Genomic DNA, 6,466 nt, shown 5'->3' on the forward strand with positions numbered 1-6,466 from the left:
TGTAAATTGTATCTTTTGTTTTTAAATTATGGTTTTGTATCATCCTGTATCTGGATGAACAATTGTAGTAACAGATGATTGTTAAATTAATTTCATTGTTGCCATACTGGTGCTTGTGGGAAAATAGGTCTATTATCTTTAAATAAAGAAACATCTGTTAGTATGAATGTTTTAGAAAATAATCTTAAGTGGAAATAAATCTGTTGCATCACTAGATTAGATTGAGAATTGTGACAGAAGATGAGTGGATCAACACAAAGTGTGTATGGACAGTCTGCTGTTTTTGAATATTAGTTTGGGATTCAAAGAGCTGGATTCATTTCTTGCCTCAAATTTTGTGAATGAACTTGGGTAAGTTACTTAATGTACTTTGTGCCTTAACTTTGCATCTGTACAATTATGTCAATACCTTCTCCTTTACAAGGGTGGTATTAGGCTAAAATCCAGTAATGATTGTGAAGTATTCAAATACTATATTCATGAGTGCCAAATAAGTGCCTGGATAGATTTTGTATATAATAATTACTATTGACCTGCATTTGGTTAAATAGTATTTATCTGATATGTGACCCTTTATTTCCTTCACCCTTATTCCACCTAGCTTCAAATGTAAATGAGATAGTTGGTCTAGTAGCTGAAAAACAATAGAAGCACTTCTGTACTCACTCCATCTGTCTAGTTTCTGACTTGATTTTCCCACATCCTTTTATTAATGCTTATTTTGTGCATTTCTCTCTATCTTTATATCATTCCCTAATCCCCATTTGTTCCCTAATGTTTCCATCTCACTTATTTTCAATATCTTTGGCAAATCTACGGTCACTTACTCACATTTTTGATGAACGATATTTTTTCCTCATTGAAGGTAGGACTGGATTTGATGCCAGTTTAAGCCCATAAACTGAACATAAATTTTACATGTAAGTAGAAAGACACTCTCCTGAGGTCTGTACAAGAATTCTGGTTGTTTTTTAATACATATCCAGCTTTAGATGAGGTGAGCATGGAATATTATTGAAGATACACAAAATTACATTAAAAGGACCTTATGAAGGTCTCCTTTCCCTTGCAATCCTCTGCTTCATTCATTACAAACTTCCATCTTCTGCAACAAATGAAGTACAGGTTCCACATACAGGTGTCTTCCTTGCATGGCCTTGATTCATCCACAGAGAGCTCCATTCTGGTACCTGAATGAGGCAGGGTTCCTGTGGAAAAATATTGTGATTATGTAATTAAAGATACTCTTAAATCCTTGTCCACAAGGGGGCAAAATTAAGATTGCACAGGCACCCTTAATTCTGGCAATTCCTAACTTGTGAATGCTTGACTTTTATATGCAGCCTTAATGTTCTTTTAACATTACTTTTGTGTGTAATTTTATATATTATTAAAAACAAACTTATCGTGGCATCCTAATCTGTGTCTATACCGCACTGTAAACATGTATTAATGGGACCCAGGCTTGTGGAGTTGGTGTTTCTGAACTCGTGCTGTACCACCTGCATCTACAACTGTTGGACTGGTAGAGCCATGGTAATGTTGCCAAACTACACTTTGCAGATGTTCTGACTCATGTCGGTGGCTTATGCTACAACCAGGCTGCAAAATGATAGGCCTTGGTCCCCAGTCACAGTGGAATTCAGGGTTTGACCTTTCTTTGTTGCTTTCCAAGTCTACCCGTGGTTTTGAGGTGCACTACATGCATTTAGTATGACTATCTTGGCTCTGCTTGTGTTGGGTCTGGTTCCTGAAACTAACAGCCTGTAGCAGCACTGACACTGCTTTCCAGACATCACTTTTGCTGAGCAAATAGTGACAGGCACCCAGATATTTGGAATGTTCCTTGCAGTATCCAGCCCCTTACACATGAAACACAAAATTACCAGGTCCACTAGTCCAAAAGTAAAATTATACTTCCACTTTGTAAGATTCAATTCATGCCAATACTTTGCTTAAAACCACAGCACCAAAGACTAGAGAGATGGGGGAGATACTTGTTGTTTGTAGTCCTCAGCATTTTCAGCCAAGCTTGGCAGAGGCCCAGCTTTCATGAATGGACATGCAGGATGCCAGGTATCATCTCTGCCTTTTAGAAACACTACCAAAGTTCATTGTCTTTACTCAAAACAGGTTAACCACTAGTAGCTTTTTTTTTTCTTTTTCTGTGTGCTCCTTTCCTGGCAGCAAATTAATGCAAACATTTGACTTTGTATGTAAATAGGCCTCCATTGTGTCTTAGCTTACAATGCTCAATTTACAGACTGACAGAAAAACACATTTCTTAACCTGATTTTTTTCAGATTGCAGATAAGGCATGTCACCTTTTGCTGACCTGCATTTAGCTTACATGCTTAAAACAATCTTCTAGCACAGATTTATAATTCCTTCTGGGGCACCAGTGGGGTGGCCTGTTGCTGGTACCAGGGTGTGTGTGTGTGGGGGGGGGGGGTCCTACACACCAATGGCAGTGGGAGGAAGCAGGGCAACATGTCCCTAGCTTGCTCTGTTCCTGTGTGCACCCCCCCCCCCGCCACATACACACACTCCCAGTGTCCTCTGCTTCCAGCTGGTACATGCAGAGGGCTGTCCTCTTGTTCCCTGAGGCTATGTCTAGAAGACTACAAGCCTTTTTTGAAAGAGCATCTAGACTGCAACCACTTCTTTCAAAAAAGCGAGCCGCGTTGGGGTTTTCCTGTCTCCTGCACCCCCGTAATGGCACGAACAGACTCTACCAGCCAGTAGAATAGAGGTGTTTATTGCTTTTCCAGGATTCAGCACAGATGTAATCTGGTTCCAGGGCAGGCCTAGGATGCCTCAGCCCCCCTTGAGATGGGGGAGACTGGGCCCCCTCTTTCCCTAGGCTGTCTCCTCCATGCTCCCAGACAGAAACTAACCCCCTCACTTCCAGCCCTGCCCCCAGCCAGGGCTCCACTCCCCTTCTTCCCATTGTTCCGCTCCCTGGCCAATACCTGTCTGACCAGTTTTGAAGCCCCCTTGCTTAATGACTCATCCCCAGCCCTGCTGGGCCATGCTGCAGCCAGTGGAGGTCACTCTCAACCCACTGTCCAGCAAAGCAACCAGCAAGGTACCCCCCACTACGTCACAAGCATCCAGGCAGTCTGGATGCTCTCTTTCAAAAAAGCCTTGTTTGCATTCAAGAATGCTTTTTTTCGAAAGAGCACTATTTCAGTGAGGTTTACGGAGGTCAAAAAAACCGCCGCGTACTTTTGATTTAATTTCAAAAACGCGACAGCAGTCTAGACACGGTTTTAAAAAAAACCTGTAGTCTAGGCACACCCTAAGTGATGCTGGCCAGAAGGCAGGAGAGTTCCCCCTCCATCCCACCACTGCTGGTGAGTGTGGCAGGCGATTGGGGGGAGTTTAACCCCTACTATGGGCACTAGGCCCCCTACTAGTCCTTCAGGCTGCCCAGAGGCTTTGGCCTCGACTCCCTAAACACAGAGCACAGGAGGGGCATGTGCCTCCTCGGGCCCCCCGACATATTACCCGTTTTTGTAGCTTTTCGCAGTCTGCCTTGAAACAGGCTTCCAAGGGAAGTTTTGGAATCCCTCTCATTGGAGGCTTTTAAGGACAGGCTTGACAAACACCTGCCAGGGAAGGTCTAGATTTACTTGGTCCTGCCACAGTGCAGAGGGGCTGAGCTTGATGTTTAGAGGCCCTTCCAGGCCTGTGTCTTTATGAGTATATGACTGGATGACAAGTAAAGGGTTTAAACGATGAGCCCTCCCTGCCTCGTAATCTCTGCCCATGGGAGGGATGAATAAGAATGGCCATACTGGGTCAGACCAACAGTCCATCTAGCCCAGTATTCTGTCTGCCAATAGTGACCAATAACAGATGTCCCAGAGGGAGGGAACAACAGGTAATCCTCATGTGATTCCTCCCCTGTCACCCATTTCAAGACAAACAGAAGCTAGGGACACCATTCCTACCCATCCTGGCTAATAAGACTCATGGAAGTTAGGCCCATCAATGGCTGTTTAGCACTCTTTTGAACCCTGTTAAAGTCCTAGTTTTCACCCCATCCTCTAGCAAGGAGTCCCACAGGTTGACTGAGCACTGAGTGAAGAAAAACTTCTTTTAGTTTGTTTTAAACTTGCTGCCTATTAATTTCATTTGGTGGTCCCTAATTCTTATATTGTGGGAATAAGTAAATGTCAGCAAGTCACCAGGTCCTGATGAAATGCATCCCAGGATACTCAAGGAGCTGATAGAGGAGGTATCTGAGCCTTTAGCTATGATCTTTGAAAAATCATGGCAGACGGGAGATTCCAGAAGACTGGAAAAGGGCAAATATTGTGCCCATCTATAAAAAGGGGAATAAGAACAACCCAGGAAACTACAGACCGGTCAGTTTAATGTCTGTCCCAGGGAAGATAATGGAGCAGGTAATTAAGGAAATCATATGCAAACACTTGGAAGGTAATAAAGTGATAGGGAATAGCCAGCATGGGTTTGTGAAGAACAAGTCATGCCAAACTAATCTGATAGCTTTCTTTGATAGGATAACGAGCCTTGTGGATAAGGGAGAAGCGGTGGATGTCATATACCTAGACTTTAGTAAGGCATTTGATACGGTCTCGCATGATATTCTTATTGATAATCTAGGCAAATATAACTTAGATAGGGCCACGATAAGGTGGGTGCATAATTGGCTGGATAACTGTAGTCAGAGAGTTGTTGTTAACGGTGCTAAATCCTCCTGGAAAGGGATAACAAGTGGGAGTTCCACAAGGGTCTGTTTTGGGACCTGTACTGTTCAATATCTTCATCAATGATGCAGATATTGGGATAGAGAGTACGCTTATTACGTTTGCAGATGATACCAAACTGGGTGGGGTTGCAACTTCTTTGGAGGATAGGGACATAATTCAAAATGACCTTAGCAAGTTAGAGAAATGGTCAGAGGTAAACAGGATGAAGTTTAATAAAGAGAAATGCAAAGTGCTCCACTTAGGAAGGAACAATCAGTTCCATACGTACAAGATGGGAAGCGACTGTCTAGGAAGGAGCATGGCGGAAAGGGTTCTAGGGGTCATAGTGGACCACAAGTTGACTATGAGTCAACAGTGTGATGCTGTTGCAAAAAAAGCAAATATGATTCTAGGTTGTATCAACAGGTGTGTTGTAAGCAAAACTCATGAAGTCATTCTGCTGCTCTACTCTGCACTAGTTAGGCCTCAGCTGGAGTACTGTGTCCAGTTCTGGGCGCCACATTTCAAGAAAGATGTGGAGAAATTGGAAAGGGTACAGAGAAGAGCGACAAGAATGATTAAAGGTCTAGAGAACATGACCTATGAAGCCAGGCTTCATGAACTGGGCTTGTTTAGTTTGGAAAAAAGAAGATTAAGGGGGGACATGATAGCGGTTTTCAAATATCTAAAAGGGTGTCACAAGGAGAAAGGAGAAAATTTGTTCCTCTTGGTTACTGAGGACAGGACAAGGAGTAATGGGCTTAAAGTGCAGTAGGGGAGGTTTAGATTGGACATTAGGAAAAAATTCCTAACTGTCAGGGTGGTCAAATATTGGAATAAATTGCCAAGGGAGGTGGTGGAATCTCCCTCTCTGGAGATATTTAAGAACAGGTTAGATAGACATCTGTCAGGGATGGTGTAGACGGAGCTTGGTCCTGCCTTGAGGGCGGGGGGCTGGACTCGATGACCTCTCGAGGTCCCTTCCAGTCCTATGATTCTATGAAATAACTTATTCACTTTTTCCACACCAGTCATGATTTTACAGAGCTCTATCATATCCCCCCCCTTAGTCTCCTCTTTTCTAAGCTGAAAAGTTCGTGTCTTTTAAATCTTTCTTTATGTGGAACCTGTTTCATATCCCAAATCATGTTTGTTGCCTTTTTCTGAACCTTTTCCAATGCCAATATATCTTTATGATGAGGTGACCACATCTGTGCGCAGTATTCAATGTGTACCTGGTCAATGCCAAAGGCTCTTGCCACTGTAGGAGGGACCCACAGGAACTCACTTTGCAGAGGCATGTACCGTAATTTAGCGAATATAACCCGCGGGTTATACTCGTTTTTACAAACCCTGCACACCCCCATGGGGTATACTCGGGTGCGGGGTATACAAACTTTTTTTTATACAGCAGCTCACCGCCCGGTTCCTCCGCAGCCGTAGGAAGGGGCAGAGGGAGCACTCATCCGGCTGTGCAGGAACCGGGCGGGGAGTGCTCCCCTGCCCAGTTCCTGCACAGCCTCCAGTTTCCGGGCGGTGAGCGCTACCCCGCCCAGTTCCTGCACAGCCTCTGGGCGGGGACGCGCTCACCACCCGGTTCCTCCGCAGCCGTAGGAAGGGGCAGATGGAGCGCTCATCTGGCTGTGCAGGAACTGGGTGGGGAGTGCTCCCCAGCCCAGTTCCTGCACAGCCTCTGGGCCAGGACGCGCTCACCGCCCGGTTCCTCCACAGCTGTAGGAAGGGACAGG

The sequence above is a fragment of the Pelodiscus sinensis genome, chromosome 15 (genome assembly GCF_052426305.1).
Source record: "Pelodiscus sinensis isolate ZL-2025 chromosome 15, ASM5242630v1, whole genome shotgun sequence".
Lineage (NCBI taxonomy): Eukaryota > Metazoa > Chordata > Testudines > Trionychidae > Pelodiscus > Pelodiscus sinensis.